Source organism: Kogia breviceps, chromosome 18, assembly GCF_026419965.1.
Source record: "Kogia breviceps isolate mKogBre1 chromosome 18, mKogBre1 haplotype 1, whole genome shotgun sequence".
Classification (NCBI taxonomy): Eukaryota; Metazoa; Chordata; class Mammalia; order Artiodactyla; family Physeteridae; genus Kogia; species Kogia breviceps.
Window position 1 is genome coordinate 42,919,540 of NC_081327.1, and position 17,205 is coordinate 42,936,744.

At 42.6% G+C, this 17,205-nt stretch overlaps 1 long non-coding RNA gene across 2 annotated transcripts; it reads right to left on the reverse strand.

Annotated features, from left to right (window-relative positions):
• Nucleotides 1-692: 692 nt before the first annotated feature.
• Nucleotides 693-6,205, reverse strand: LOC136792973 (uncharacterized). Of its 2 annotated transcripts, XR_010837633.1 has the most exons (5): nucleotides 5,529-6,205; nucleotides 5,127-5,356; nucleotides 4,781-4,950; nucleotides 3,113-4,511; nucleotides 693-2,517 (listed from the first exon to the last, which is right to left on the reverse strand). It is a non-coding gene; the product is annotated as an uncharacterized lncRNA (long non-coding RNA). The 2 variants fall into 2 exon arrangements; XR_010837634.1 differs by lacking the exon at nucleotides 5,529-6,205 and having other exon boundaries at nucleotides 3,113-3,248; nucleotides 4,781-5,367.
• Between the last annotated feature and the right edge of the window lie 11,000 nt (nucleotides 6,206-17,205).

The following is a 17,205-nucleotide window of genomic DNA, read 5'->3' on the forward strand; positions in this document are numbered from 1 at the left end:
ATTTCATGCCGTTTTCTGCTTCATGGGAGATGGGGGCTCACAAAACCACCCTCACTCCTCCTCCTGTGGTGCACATCTTTTCTCACTATTCAATTCAACCGGTATTAATTGAGGGCTCCAGAATGTGCTGCTGCTGGAAGATATGCAAAAGACGCGTTTAGCAGTCTCTGACCTCTGGGTTAGGGTTAGGTAAGATTACCTTTGTTGGAAAGACCAGGGTTAAGGTGGCAGATGCAGCCAGGTCAAAAGGAAAGTGGAAACATCTTAGAAATGGCAGGGAAGAGAACAAGCTCTCGGAGGTATAGCCTAAAGGAAACAGGCTATTTTTCTAATAGTAACCTTGAACTGTTAATTTAGTGTTTCCTCCCGGGAACTCTGCAAAGGAAGTTCAGCTTTGGCCAGAGCTTCTAATTAACTCCAAAGTTTCTACGACATCCACAAACACCTAAAGACCACCCCAGTGTTCATTTCTCACCTGACAAAAGTCAAAAAACTGATGTAAGTGAGAATTGCACCATAGGAAATCCTTTTTTCGCTATGGGAAATGGTTGCTGTATTTCCCTCAGTTTGATTATTTGGGGGACCTATAATCTTACAGCTAAAAAAATATTATTTATGATACTGAGAATGAAAATAGTAATATTAATTTATTAAGCACACAGTGTACACCAGGACCTGTGCTGGGTGCCGGGAATACAGCCTTTAAGTGTCTCACAGTCAAATAGGAAAAACTCACCGTTGTAAAACTGGGGTAAATGCCATGAGAGAGGGATGCAGGGTAGGGGGCTTGTGGCAGCACATGACACAAAGTGGGAGACTTGGGAGGGTTGGTAATGCTTCTTCCTGGAACAGAGTCTTGAAGGTGAAGAAGGAATTGGCCAAATGAAAAAAGTAGAGTTGAACATTCCAGGAGGCAGGAACATTGTATGAAACCCTAGAGGCATGAAAGAGCTATGGGTATTGAATGACCTAGAGCATAGAGCAGGAGATGGAAGAGGTTCAAGAGAGAAAGCTTGGGAGAGGAAAGACCCAGATCATGAGGAGCCTTGAAGGCCAAATTAGGAAAGTGGAATCCACTGAAGGATTTCACAGAAGTGAGCAAAATAATCCCATTTGCACTTTCTCTAGATCAATTAGAAGTAGTACAGAGAATGCACTGTGTGTTAGAAAAGCCACTGGGGAAATAAGCCAAGAGAGGAACAGTAGGAATGGAGTGAAAGACAGAGGTTAGAGAGCAATTAGGAGAGTAGAATTAAAAGAACTTGAAGAGCAGTTGACAATGGGGGGCGTGGGGGAGAGGGGAAAGGGATGCAAAGGAGGAACAGATTTGGGAATGATGGTGAGTTCAGTTCAGGGTGTACTGAGTCGGGGGTGCCATGGACCAACCCAAGGAGAGGTCAGCATACAGCCAGATATCTGGGGCTGAGTTCAGGAGAGTGGTTTGGGCTGGAGGTTATAATTTGATGACCAGTTCATAGATGACTACTGAAGCCAGGGCCTTACATTTGCACAAAGCTAAGTATGTACAGTTGAGAATAGAAGAGAGCCACAGAAACCCTCTTTGGGAGCACAATATCTAAGGGACTAAAAAGAAAGATGTCTGAGGTGACACCACCATAAATGAAGGAGGAAATCTAGCATAGAATAGTGTCAGAAATGACAGAGGAGAAGAGTGCCGTGGAGGAAGGAGTGATCAGTGGAATCCAACCATGCCAGGAAGGAAAGCATAGTTTCATTGGGCATTAATGACCTGAGCAGTTAAATGGGGAAGTAGAAATGAAAACAGAGTGCTCTGTGTAGAGATGCAAAAGGGGGTGAAGAAGTAAAGACATGGCACATGTTAGACGAGCCTTTGGCTAAACTAGATTTTCAGGGGAAGGAAAGAGGTAGGAGCAAATAGCAGAGAGTGGAAAGTTAAGGAGGGTTCCTGCCACTGCCACTTGGAACTTAGCAGTGGTTGTTAATTGCTGTCGGGGTACGGGGAGCATTTTCAAATTGCATATGACTACAAATTACACAGACTACAAGATGCAAACCTCATAGTGAGGGAGTGAGGTGGGGGGATGATAGAGGATCAAGAATACCGGAAGCATCGGGTCAGGTGTTCTGAAGAGGATTTTTTTTAATGAGACCTATGACAAATAATAAAATAGCATCAGATGAAGACTCAGAGGACCCGTGAATGCCTCCTAGTAGCTTTCAACCTCAGGCAATTTCATCACCTCTCTGAGCCTAGGATCCTCATCTATAAAATAAGCTAAATACTAAGTATCTTGCCTGGTTGTAGTGCGAATTAAACAGGATAATATGTGTGAAGAGCACCCTGGCAATTGGAAAGGCCTGTACAATTGTGTGAGAAGATGGGCCCTCTTGCTGCCCTTCACCATTTGCTGAGGTGCTTTTTCCTGTTGAAGTTATTTCCGGTGCCGTGGAAAAGCTTTCTTCCAAACTAAAGGCAGGATCTCTCTTTCCTGGGGATTTCTATCTTTTTTTCCTACTCAGTTGCAATGAAGAGTTCTGTTGATAAATAAGAAGAAAAATGTTTTAAAATGTTTTTACTGTTAAAATACTACTAATCACTAATTGTCTTAAAAATTGATGGAGATACCCGTGAAAAATATTCAAGCATATTCTTTTCTAGATAGTTAATCCTCCCAGTTATAACCTTTGTGAAAAATCTTTGCGACTCAATCACTACCTTAGATAAAGCTAACATTAGACGCTGCCTGCTAAGATGCCAGTGACCAACAGACCAGCAGGCCATGCAGAGATCCATTTCCTTCCCCTCTTGATTGTTTTGAATTAGCACTTCCCTCTTGGTCCGACAAAACATACACTCCCATGATATTTGCCATGCAGTTACTAATATCTATATTTTTTAATTAAAGTATTTCACAGAAAGACTGAGCGTTAAAAAAATTACAAAATTAACAAAAACACCTGTGGTAGTTATTTTAGACTAAAATGAAGACTGCAAACTGGCATGCTATAGGCCAAGGCTGTCCCCACAAATATGCTTTATTTGACCTGTAGAATTTTAAAAACTATAACACTTTAAGCCAGTATTTCAAAATTGATATATTTTATATTTAAACATACCAATTTCTATTACCTCTTGGAACATTGGAAGATCAGGCGACACAAGGCAGGGCCTTTATTCCCGTAAGTAAAAGTGAGTGGCTGTGTCTCCAGTTCATCCCAAGCCGCACTCCTCCCTGCTGCCTCCTCAGGCTGGTACCCACAGGTTCCTGGAGAGTTCAGAGTGTGTGACCTCTGGCTTAAAGTCAAACCAGTACAACACAATGGAAGGGGAGAAGTTTGTTTCTAATGATACAGTGGCTAAAATAAAGAAAAAGGAAGCCCAAATACCTGGGGTGGAGTGCCTGATTCTTAGCTCTTAGGCAGCATTCTGTCTGCTTTAGTATGGGGCTCTACAGGAGTGGAAGTTAAATCTTTTCCTTTGTGTACTTCTTTGTATGATAGAGATTAAAATGAAAGCAACTACTTCCTTTGGGAAAGGCCAAAACATAGCCTAAAAGAAAAATCTGTATTACTTCAAAAGCTGAGGCAACTGGCCAAAAGATTCCAGAAGGCTCTCCCTAGCCTCACAAGGTCAAGAAACTTTGATAACCTGTGACGGCATGGAAAGACATCTGGTAGACCACACTTTACAGTTCGGAAGATAAAGCTCATTCTAAGTTTTATTAACACAGACGTACTGGCCATGGCTGGTCTTTGCCACATAGAAGAAATTCCCAAGCAATGCATTCTTGCGCTCTCATCATGGGGTCTGTTGGCTGTGGAATTTCCTATTCTCCAGCACCAGAACAGAAAGCAACCCACCCCACCCCCAGCTTTGGCTGACATGAGATTTAAAGAGGATCGTTTGTTTTCATTACAGCCCCTTGAAGCCCTTCCTTCCCTCCTCATTAATGAATTTTCAGTCTTTCATCAAAAAACAAAAACAAAAAAACAAACAGAAAAAAGGACCTGCCAGAGGACATGGTTAAGTGGCTCGCGCATAGCGATGCCGGCTTTAAAGAGAGGAGACGGCCATTTACTGATTGCAAGGAGGGGTTGACATCCTTGGTTAGTATGCTAATTTTGTCTTCTGCATTTAACATTCAGATCAGGTCTGTACAGGCCCTCCAGAGAGGCAGAGTCCAGGGATGGATGGCTGTGTGCCTTGCAGCATTGAACATTCTCTGCATGAATTACATAAATGCCCAAACATTCCATCTGCTCCGACTTCACTCTCTTCCTCCCTCTCCGAGAGCCACGCAGACACAAAGCCATACACACTCAAGCAAACACACGCGCACCCACCCAGCCACCACACCCCGCCACACACAGACCCTATAGACACAGGTCTCTATGAATGCTGAAGAAATGCAGTGTAAGATGCCCGAGCCATCCACAACTGGCTTAATTCCTCCTCCTTTGAGTCTCCAAGGCACACTTCTGCAGGATATATTTCTCCTGCTCAGGAAACTTGCAGTGTACTGGGGTGTCTGAAATAAGGAAGCAACATGAAGAGTAAATCCCCTGTGAAGAGGAGCACGTCTTTCTATTGACCTTTCAGTCCTGGAAATCCTAAAAAAAAAAAAACAAAAACACCCAACTCCACTCATCTGTAGGGGAACAAGGTAGCTCAGTTAACTGAACAACCAGAAAGAAGGAAGACCCAGCTCATTTTATTCTTTGGGGTCCCCACTTTGTCATGTGTGTTTGGAACCCTGTGTTAAGAGTCTTAATTCATCATGCTTGGCTTTGGACTCACCAAGTCACAGCTGGGTGACAACAGAAGACGAATCCCAAACTAGCTCCCACATGATGGTCCAGATGGCAAAGACAATCACCTGGCATGTTTTGCCAGAAGCCCAGTCAAGGGAAAACTGAATTTCCTCAACCTCCTTTCCCAGCATCTTTCTGTAACGTTGCAGCAGCTTCCTGGAGACAAACAGAGAATCAGCAGCTCCTGTTATCAGAAGGCACATTTAGAGGTTGCTTTCAATAGACAGAAGCTATTTTGAGCAAGCAGGGGCTCCCACTAAAAGGAAAGGACAGGTTGGTCTTTATTATTTTGTTTTGTTTTGTTTTCTCAAGGTATGACATAACTGTGTCACCTGGCGTGCCACGGCTCTTTCCTCTGGACGTTCTGGTGGTCCCCGGCTCTGTCCCCTGGTGCCCACACAATATTCCATTTTCGGCTGAGGAACACTGGGAGCCTCCAACAGGAGTGATGGGTGTTTTCTCTGAGCTGCAGACTTGATTTGACTGGATTTTTTTTTTTTTTTTTTTGGCTCTGGTCCAAGATGTTTTCCTGTCATCATTTCACTGTCTTTTCCAGTAATCCCTTTTTTAAACATGGCCAACAATTAGTCGATTTATCCCCACCCCCACCCCATCTCCACACAAACACACAGTCCACTGAGCCCCATCACTGTCTTGTTGTGCCTTGAAGTCTAAGAAATTACAGTTTCTCATTAGCTGGAGAGCACGTTTGGAACGGCTCTGTATTTACTCACTTAGTAAGTGATGCTGGCCTTTTTAATTATTCTCCCTCCGCGTGCCATCAGAGCGCTGCAAGCTGTTCCAGGCAAGCCAAGAGACTGCGTGTCCTCCGCCAGGCAGTTGGAAGTAATCGTGTTTTACCTCCCTGCTGCTGCTTTCTTCCTTTCCTGTCAGCAAGCCAAGGAATCCCCCCAAAGCTCTTACGTAGGAGATACCAAAACTGTGAGTCACTTCTGGCTCCCCGAGCAGAGCGAGTCCAAGGCAGGATGCACGGAACAGCAGACCCAAGATGGGGGTTTCCTCCAAGCCACCAGGAGCCCTGCAACCAGATGTGCAGCCAACGCTTGGTTTTTCTTGCTGTTGCTCCCTCTTTCTCCTGCACCCTCATCCATTCCTTCGTTTCCCAGCGCGTTCCTCTTTTTCTCTTCCTTTCTGTGATGCCGACAGCCGCAGACCCAGCAAGAGCTGGGTCCCTCTCGCCTCCGTTGTTTTTTTCCCCTGCAGCAGGCTTTGGCTGCTACCTCTGCGGGCTGGATCACCAAAGACACACGACTCACTCACAATGAATAATCAATACAGATATTGATCTGTGGAAAATGTTTGTAAATTCCTGAAAGGGAATCAGGAGCAGGGGGCAGGGAGGCTTGTGGGGGACGACGCTGAAGTGCTGGTGGCGGCGGGCAGCCGAACTTGATTTGGATCCCAAGGCTGGCTGGCTCCGAGGTGACGGTACCGGAATGCGTGCGAACGAGGGTGCGCGCGTGTGAGTGCGCGGGTGACGCCGGTGTTCTGTATTCCCCTTTCTCTACAGCTGCTTTCCCCGAAGAATCAAGAGCCAAACGGTCGGCAGCCCCCGTCAGTGCCATGCCTTGGCTGCGGGCCAGCACTGTTTTGTTTTCATTATCACACGCTACTTTGCAATTTGCATAAATACAGGGTTATTTTTTATCGTGTCGCCCAAAAGATAAAAAAAAAAAAAAAAGAAAGAAAGAAATAGAAGTCTTTGTTGTGTGCAAGAGGGGCTCGCTGCACTCATCATGGCTAAGGATTTAGCTTATGTAGAGGGCTCCAGAAGAAATACCGGCAAAGAGGTGGTAATCACAGAGAGAAAAGAATAGAGGAGAGGCGAAGAGAGGAATTGAAAGATAACTGCAGGGGATTCAGCTTGGTGGAACCCAGTATTAGGGATACGTTTTCCTCTGTGGAGAAGTGGTAGCGCCTTAGTAAAGCGAAGAAGATATTAAGACCACCAAGGTCTAACCAGCGCCCTGTGGTATACACGTGTCACTCTTAGAGCTGGAATGCACGATTTATCTTGGGTGGAAAAGGTACACAGGGCGCTGAACACAAACTTGCTTTTTCTGCCTCATCCCAAACCTAGAAAGTATGGGAGCAGATGGAATGTTTCCAGCAGGCGAGACCTTTCAGGCCTTGGCCTTTTCTCCCCTCTTCCCTACGGCCCGAGCAGCTCAACGGACTCTCCCGCATTGCATTTGCCCTAGTATTGAATGGAATTCATCCTCCGCTTGGCTTTTTCACCTTCAGAAAAGTGGGTACAGGAGTGTCAACCTAAACGCAAGCTTTGAGTGACTTTCTCCCGAGTGCGTGGAGTCCTGGCCGCAGAGATGAGGCCTCCTGAAGTTATGCCCGCACGTGCATGGCAGGCGTGCTCACGGGTCCCAGGAAGTAGCACCTTATGTCAGAGAAAGCTTCTAGCTCTCTCAGGCCATTGGGTGGCCCCCCCCATCTTTGATTTCCTATCCTTCCACCTCTCCCCCGCTTACTCTGTTTCTGTGATTCGGTAGTAAAATCTCTTTGGGATCCTTCTACTCTTTTGTCTCACTGCTCTAGCTGTCTCCTTCCTGGCCTGGCAACAGAAAGGATGCTCCTCCTTTGAGATAGCCATCTAGAGTAAGACCTCCACATGAGGACTCAATTCCAGCACCCCCTGTCCTGAAAGGAGGGGTCCGCTTTATCAGCCAGCAGCAGCAGCGGGAAGATGGATTTTTTTTATTCCCTTTCTGGCTTCCGATTAGCTCCCGCAAGCCAATTAGCAGAGGAGTTTATAGCACACAGGCTGAGGTGCCCCTACTCAACACAGCAGCTCAAACCCACTCTTAAATTCTGCTAATAGTACTTCTTCCTGTGACGTAGATTAATTAGAGCACCAAGCCTTCCCGAGTAGATCTACCAGTAAAGGTCTATATGAATATCAGAATTAAAGAAGAGGCAAAAAGCGATGGCTTTTGTGTGTCACCAAGGAGGCACGAAGGCTGCCTTGTGCGTCCTCCGCTCTGCGTATCTCCCATTGTTCTGGTGTGTATCCAAGAGGCCAAGCGAGCATTACGGAGGATTCAGAAGTGGCTAAATCATGGAACACCTGTGTATTTTCTCCCTATCATTGACACATTTTTTATGAAACTTCAGAGCTCTTAGACACTGACTAATTTCCTGCCTCCAGCCTATACTTCCCCCAAAAGAGTTAAACTATTTAAAGTAGCTCCATGGAGAGAAATGACATTATCTTCACTGTTATTCCATTCCAGTTGGGTACAATTGTGATATCATTGTACCCTTGCATCTGTCTACAATTTCATTCCAAATTTATCCTTACATTCATCAATCTCTAGCATCTCTCTCTCCATTCATCTCTCTATATTCATTTATATATCAACTATTTATTCTACTTCCCAGTCATCTATTTATCCACGTGCATCTAGCTATCCATTTTCTTACCATGTATTGATCTATGAATATCTTTCTATTATCTGTCATCTACTTGTCTATCCATTTGTGTCTCTATTAATTCATTCATCTGTATTATCCATCTATCTGTTTTTCTATCTATTCATTAATCTCTTCATGTATCTAGCCATTCAGTCATCTATCATTTGCTTATCAGCCATCTTTTTACTTTGTGCCTTTTGTTAGCTATGATCTTAACAGAATCCCAGATTCACATTCTCAATCACTTTTAAGGCAAATAATGCCCAGTTTCCAAATGAAGTCTGTACATACTATGTACTTGGTTATCTGTTCTCTAGCTTAAAAGAGTCTTGTCAACTAAAGAAGTAAGTCAGTAAAATCATACAGTTTTAAGTGTGTTAAAAACGATAAGGAAGATATTTTATCCTGGATTCTTGGTACATTTTTCTTACTTACCATGGCTTTAAAAGAGGGGAATTTCACGTAAAGTCTACACATAAATCTCATTCAGGTTGTTAAATCTACCACTGAGAGACCTCATGTAAGTGATCCAATTCAGCTAGAGCTAACTTGGGATTACTTTTATCATGAAGCAAAACATATACTAAACCCTTACATGGTAATGTGGTCATACATGTTTGAATCTTTCCTGTATCCAGGCTGGGAGTCAAGTAGCAGTTTGGGAACTAAAAATAGATTTTTTTGTTTCCTCATTACTTTTGTTCAGAATATATTCAAGTTTGGGCCAACATTTGAGAGTCAACACCTTCTCAGAGTGACCCCTAGTTTATTATTAGCTCTTAAGAACATGAAGCATTACTGGGTTGGGAGGAAATGTCAGCGGGTGAATCTCATTTGCACTGGGGACAGAAGCTACGGTTTGTTGCTATGAGTACTGTGGAGTTTGGCTGACTTTTTTCTGTGTTTCTAGGGAATCACTTCCCAAGCAGGGGCCCAGGTCAGAATCCTAATCAAGCATTCGATCGTGTCTCTGACAATACTGGCCATCCCTAATATTTATTAATGTGTAGGCAATACTCTCCATTAAGGATCCAAGTTTGTTTTTTCTTTTTGTCATTCTTTTTTTTTAACTAAGCCATAGTAGGTTGATTAAGGTAAAGCCCATAAAGACCTCATCAGTTCCGCAGTTGCCATCCTCAAAGAACTGGCAAGGACCCAAGCCGTGTGTCCTCCAAGAAAAAAAGGAGATGAAAACCTCCTCATTCCTCTTCTCATGTTATTTCCATGCGTTCCATCACCATAGCTTTCTGGACTTGGCTGTAATCAGAGATGAGATTCCATGATCTCATGTTCTAGTCCTGGCTTTTTTGTCATGCTAACCACGGCTGACTTCACGAGATAGCCATAGACACGCAGCGCCTAGGGCCCACCACACTTTGAGAGGGCCACGAAAGTCTTTTAATTTCTTTTAAAATCATCAAAAGGGTGAACTTTTTGGTCAAAAAAATGTAATATGTATTAATATATTCTAATGCCAGTGCAATTAGAAAATAGGTGTTTGAATAATTTTTCAGGGAGAAAGAAGCCCATGAAGGCAAAAGCACCCAGAACCAATGAATGTGGCTTTGTCACTAACCAGCTGCTTATAACTTAGTTACGCTCAAAAGAGTGCAGTGGTTAAGGACCTGCTCAGGAGTCAGACTTCCTGGGTTCAAATCCTGGCACCACCACCCGTTAAAGTCATTTAACTTCTCTCAATCTCACTTTCCTTAGCTGTAAAGTAGAGATAATAGTGCTTAATGCATAGGAATGCTGTCAAGATGAAATGATATTGTATATTTAAATTGCTTAGCATAGAACCTACACATAACGAGGGCTCAAAGAAATTTGTTATAATACTTGTTATTATTATTGTTGTTTTGGCTTTGTTTTAAATGTCTAGCTCTCCTTATTTTGGCAGCCATGACTAAATTCATTTTTTTATTTAAAAAATATTAGAATGTCTTCTAGTTACTATAGACAGAAGGAAAAGTTGCTAATTGAAATGTCCTCCTTATTCTGGAAATCAGGAAATTTTCTCTCCCAGAAGTAGCAAATTCTGTACTCTCTACCTGGAGCTAGGTCTTTATTCTGTATTATAAAACGCCTCCAATAAATCAGCACCATCTCTCTCGGTCGGAGATTTGATTCTTTCCTAACCTAAAACAATCCTGCAAAAATCTTATTAAGAACCACAGGTTAAAAAGAATATTGTCAAAACTTTCTCTCTCCTTTTCTCTTTACTTTATTATCCCCTCATTTTTTTTGTCATTTAACTCCAATTATGAGATGCTAAGTGCTTTTGGAAATTTCATTGTTAATATCTTCTTACAGTGCTATTAACGTAAATCAAGTTTAATAGTGTCCCAGCAAGTGTAAAAGCAATCAAAAATTCAGTACTCACGAATCATTCTGTAATTTCAGCATAAAATGTTAATAGAAATAATATCCAATACCATAAAATACCAGTAAATTCAACTTTAAATATATGTGATGAATTACTTCACCATCCTATAGCATTCATGGAATATTCTAGTATGAAGTACTTAATTGGCCAAGCCATACCTCAGTCATTCTCAGGCTGCCAGAAGTCCCCTCCTCTGCTTTCCCCCTACTAGCCAATCCTGGAAGATTGGACAGCTCAATGACAGGCATTTTTTCATCCCAGGCACACTGAGTTATTTGGCCGTAAGGAAACATGACTCAGGATCAAGGTGGGAAGTACAGTCAACTTGAAGAGATTCGAATTAACGAGAGCAAAGACATTGTATTCAGTTCTAAGAATATTGATCAGTAGCTGCAAGGCCTTAGCTACATGTAATCAGCAAAGATGGTTAAGATAGAGGCCCTGTCCTTGGGGAGTTCACATCTCATGAGACAGGCCAAGGCTGAGACACATACGACATACAGTATTTCAGGCCCAGCAGTGAGAACAGCTGTCGTGTATGCCTTTAGGAAGGCTCTAATGGAACAGGAGTTGGTTGGTTAATTTTAAAATTTGTCTAAAGCAGGGAAACATAAATGTATATATGATCACATGTACTTTAAGCATCTTAAACTTAAAACAACGTACATCTTTTTGCATGAACCACCGCCATATTGCTTGTCTACAGCTTCCTCTCTCTGAAGTAAGGGGAGAATTTAAGGCACCCAAGAGGCCCTTAGAGTGCAGAATCCTTCAGTTAACACTTCTCCTACCCACACGGCAATTTTCAGCAACTCAGCCAAACGTTTTCACAGAGTTAGTTTAGCTGTCTTAGAAACAACTCTTTTTGCACGCATGTATCTCTGGTTTATACTTTATTTAATTCAGTTATGAATTTCATGAACAAGAGCAACTTCCATAAAGAGGCTTGGGGACAAACACAACTAACTCTTAGGAACGATATAGCTCAGCTGGTGGGGCCAGGACTGCTCAGCTGCTCCAGGGTGTAGATTATTACCTGGGACCACACAGTGCATGGGCCTCAGTCAGCAGGACTTCCAAAGGGCATGGAGAGTGACTGTCAGTTCAGCTAATTAGTGAAGTGAGTGATGCTTAAGTAGTTTCATAAACAGAAAGGTGAGCCCAGAGACAAAGAATGTAACTTTGGGTCAGAACAAAGATCCATGTTGGCCAATATTTAGTTTGTTCTAGGATTAAGTGATGTTGGACAGTGTTAATGGGTCCATCTGCCATCAGAGAGTCAAGTTTGTGTCTTTAATACCACTAATTGAACAGCTCATTGTGGCTCTGACCTCTAGACATTTATTTAAATCTTCTTAAAACTGGCTTCATTTATACTCTATAAGGGTTTCAGAAAAACAAGTCTCAAATGTTTACTCTCTATTGTAGACAGTTACACTTTCTGCATTTGTCCTGAAAGAGCTTTCCTTAAACCGGTATGTCCTCACATGTGGGATGCATAGCCACAGCGATGTGGAAAATCATGTTTGGAGGTATACTAACAATTTTTTTTAACATTTATGCACCTATAAAAATATAATAAGCACGTAATCTCATGATTTCATACATATTGTCTCTTAGGATGAGGCTAAATCTCTTTCAATAAAATTGTGAGTCCGTTGAGAGAAAAATATTTAGTCACAGTGGAGGCATTGTAGGAACAGGACAGAATCATGAAGATGATAATCAAATGACTGAAGTTTAGGAAAGCCAGCTTAAGCTTTGAGGGATATCTCTAAGTTTGAGAATTCTACAATTCAGCCACGCTACTATTCACTTTTCAAGTAGAAGATTCTGGAAGTCATAGGTAGTTATGCTCATGTGAAGCAACTCACCTTCTTGATTTTGTGTTTTCTGTGCCTTGCTGTTTTTGTCTATTTGATTGAAACATTTGCGCTTCCACTCACAGGTTTACATCAAGCAAGACACATGAGAGACCTCTTTTAAGCAAATAATTCTAGGTGGTTGGTGCAGCCTTTGCATCAGTCTGCCAATATGGAGTCCTTTTTCCTGTAAATAAGACTCTGTTGGCCACAGTTCTGCACAAGCTCTTTCTGCACAGGTCACACCTACAGATATGGTGCAAGGTACTTAGAAATAGCACTTTAGGAATATTGCTTATTTGCCTTGGCTTGTCTTGCTTAGGTGACAAGCAAGGTCAGCCTTGCAGGTCAGCCTGCTCCTCATGACTCTGTCCTGGGAAAGTTCCATGTCAAGAAACTTGACAGAACCACAGAGAAGTGATCTAGAAGCTCAGTATGTGACTGATTTAAACAAGAAAATTTTCTGAGTATTTTATATGCATATTGTGCTGCTAAATCCACTTTTTATTTTGCATTTTCTTATGGTGTAAGGGAAAGTAATACTTTCAATTTATTTATTTACTTATTTATTTATGTTTGGCTGCATTGGGTCTTCATTGCTGCGCGTGGGCTTTCTCTAGTTGCAGCGAGCAGGGACTACTCTTTGCTGGTGTGTGGGCTTCTCATTGCCGTGGCTTCTCTTGTTGTGGAACACAGGCTATAGGCACGCAGATTCAGTAGTTGTGGCTTGTGGGCCCAGTAGTTGTGGCTGATGGGCTTAGTTGCTCCGTGGCATATGAGATCTTCCTGGACCAGGGCTCGAACCCATGTGCCCTGCATTGGCAGGCAGATTCTTAACCACTGAGCCACCAGGGAAGTCCCATGGGAAAGTAATACTTTAAAGCCGAGTATTTTCAACATGCCATTTTGTGTTACTGATCTTCGTATATGACATTCACATGAGGAGAGATTCTTCACACCTGGTAAGTATCTTGTTCATCTTTGGAAAATAATTATAACCAGCAGTGATGACTGTAGGGTTTATAGTGTTATAGAAGTATAAGAAAAAGATGTGAGAGGCTTCTGGGAAATAATCAGAGATGTGGAAAAAAAGGGGTTCATCGCTGAATTATGTATAAGAGAAGAATTTAAAGCAACCTAAATATCCAACAATGGGCGTATATTAAATAAAATATAGCTTGTCCATATAATGGTATACTGTGCAGCGATGTTGTGAAGTGATATTTAAAGATAGGGAAAATATATATAATACATTAATAAGTGATTTTTTAAAAGATTAAAAATAGCATAGATAGGCGATCCCAATTTTATTTTAAAATCTATTAAAGGGCTTCCCTGGTGGCGCAGTGGTTGAGAATCCGCCTGCCGATGCAGGGGACATGGGTTCGTGCCCCGGTCCGGGAAGATCCCACATGCCGCGGAGCGGCTGGGCCCGTGAGCCATGGCCGCTGAGCCTGCGCGTCCGGAGCCTGTGCTCTGCAGCGGGAGAGGCCACAACAGTGAGAGGCCCACGTAGCGCAAAAAAAAAAAAAAAAAAAAAAAAACGATTAAAATGAAATTTTAAAAATAAAATGTATAGTCATATGTAAACAATCTATAAAAATAAAATACATACTTATACATAAAGGTGTATAAAATGTGTACACCAAAATTGTAACTGTGAACAAAGGTATTACAGTGGGTTTTTTTTTTTTATTTTCTTTGTGTTTTTTGTGTTTTCCAAGTTTTCTACAATGGTCACATATCTTTTATAAGCAGAAAAAAATAACACATGGTATACAATGTGTGTATATATATTTATTACAAGGCAAGAAATAGACAGCAACCTGATGTACAGAATTACTTTTCTTTATGAGCCATTTGGCTTTAATGCCACCAATTTTGTAATCCTAGAAGCATGTTTATCTAGTAAACCCTGTTTTCCATTATGATCATGGCCATGGGTTGGGATGTTGTGATTAGTCAAATCTTCTTAGAACTATCCCACATGGAGTACCAGTTTTCAGAGAATTCGAATATAAATACATGAAACTAGGCAATATAAAAAATAATTTAATCATTCCGAGTTGATTCAAAAGGAATCTCATAATCCCTTAGTGCTCCAATATTCTTTTCATTTTGAACATCAGTGACCTGTGAGGGGAGGAAGCACAGAGGTGAGAGTTAATAGCTGTGTCCAGTTCAATGCCCAGCTCAACTTTTTCCTGAAGACTTTCTGGCCTGTACATCCCACTGATGGCTTCCTCTCTGACTTCTGGGGCTTTTAGAGGATGTACCTCATCCTTGGGCTTTCTGTCAGCTCCTTCCCTGCTTCTGGTCTCCCAGACCTTCATCCTGGACTTCCTAAGACCTTCATCCTGACCAAAGAAGAAAGCACAGCCTCAAGTTCAGTCTTCAGGGCGGTCAGAATTAAATCAGGTTTAGGACCTCAGATATAGTGGCTCAATTACAACAATAGGGTTCTTCCATGCTACCCAAGATTGTTTGTCACTAATGAATTCCAAGGTGAAGTGGCTCTAGGGACCATCCCTTGGATTCCTGTCTTTCCCTGTTCAGCCTCTGCTATAACAAAAATACCCTACACTAAGTGGCCTATAAACAGCAGGCATTCATTTTTCTCAGCTCTGGAGGCTGGAAAGTCTCAGATCAAGGTGCCAGCAGATTTGGGGTCTGGTCAGGGCCAACTTTCTTATTCATAGCTGGCCCTCTTCTCACTGTGTTCTCACATGGTGGGAAGGAGAAGTGAGGTCTCCAAGATCTCTTTCATGAAGGCTCTAATCCCATTCATAAGGACTCTACTCTCATGACCTGACACCTCCCAAAGGCCCCATCTCCTAATATCATCACGCTGGGGTTAGGTTTCAACATGTGAATTTGTGGGGAACACAAGCATTCAGTCTACAGAAATTGCCTTGTTCTTAGTAACTGGTCTTTCCCAGGACTACAGCCTTGCCCTATTTAGGATATATCCAGCCATTCCCTAGAATTGTTTGTTCCCTGCATACATCTCTCTCTCTCTCTCTCTCTCTCTCTCTCTCTCTCTCTCTCTCTCTCTCTCTCTCTCTCACACACACACACACACACACACACACACACACGTATCCATCCCCAGTGCTCCACCAAAAAGGGTTCAGGGACTCTGCTACCTACAGAGCACACTTAGGAAAGTTAGAAAAGGGAGGCCTTTCTTGGAAGACAAACAAGAACACAAGTCCTCTGGCTGAACACAGCCCCACAGACCCTTAGTTTGGCAGGCGGAGCACAGCGCACATCCTTTTCAGTGCACAGGGATTCCACAGTCAATGAATTTTAGAGAATACTGCGTACTATGTCTGACCTCTTGGGGTTTCAGAATGCACATGCGTGTATTAAAACGCTCTGCCAAGACCTGTACACCGAGATCTATTTGACTTCCTTTAACCTAACCTCTAACCATATTTCTCAGACTTATTTGTCAGTGAAACCCATTCCTTTTTTTTTTTTTTTTATGGTTTACAGTTCACATAGCTTTCCCCCAAATATATTTTGCAGAGGAACTCTTACCCAGTTTCCTGAGACCCTACTGATGAGGGAAGGCAGCCTTCAAACTCTCCCCCACCTGAACTCCGGATAGGGCCAGTCCAGAAGAAGCCATCACAGCTCTCTCTACTCTCCGTCTTATGGGCCATTCCCTTTAGTTCAGGATCTCTTACCACCAACCATTTGTCCAAACAATGATAGGAAATTACAATATCCTTCAGACAAATGGTCTCACAGTCCAACAGGGCACATCTTGGGTACCTGTTCTGCCCTAGCCAGCAGATTTCACCTGGTATCCTCCTGTCTGACACATCCATAGACCAGCTGTACTAATTATTTTGCATAATTCTTTCAAGGACATGAACTCATCAAGCAGTCTTGACTGAGTGCCTCTAGTGCCAGTACATGTTGACGGGTGACTGAGAGTAAAATGTTAACAACGTGACTTGTTCAAAACAACTGCAGCAACAGTAGATCCGTATGTTGTTTCTCTGAATTTCTGTTAACACGAAGAGAAGCAAAAATCAGATCTAAGAAACCAAATGTCCATCACCAGATGAACGCATAAACAGAATGTGGTACATCTGTACAATGGAATATTATTCAACCCTAAAAGATAGTGAAGTGCTGATACATGCTACAGCAGGGGCCCCCAGCCCCCGGGCCACGGACCTGTTAGGAACCGGGCCGCACTGTGGGAAGTGAGTGGCAGGCAAGCGAGCAAAGCTTCATCAGCGGCTCCCCATCTCTCCCCATCGCTCACATTACTGCCTGATCCATGCCCCTCCCACCACCCCATCCATGGAAAGATTGCCTTCCACGAAACTGGTCCCTAGTGCCAAAAAGGTTGGAGACCGCTGTAGCTACAGTATGAATGAAACTTGATGACATTATGTTAAGTAGAAGAAGCCAGACATGAAGGGCCACATATTGGGTGATTCCATTTATATGAAATATCCAAAATAGGCAAATCCATAGATGGATAGAAAACAGGTTTTGGGTTGCCAGGAGCTGGAGTGAGGAGGGAATGGTGAGTGACTGCAAATAGGTACAGGGTTTCTGTTTGTGATGGTGAAAAAGTGCTGGACTTAGTAGTGATGGTTGCACAAGATTGTGAATAACTTAATGCCACTGACTGTATACTGTGGAAGGTTAAAATGATGAATTTTATGTTATATGTTTTTAGCACAATTTTTT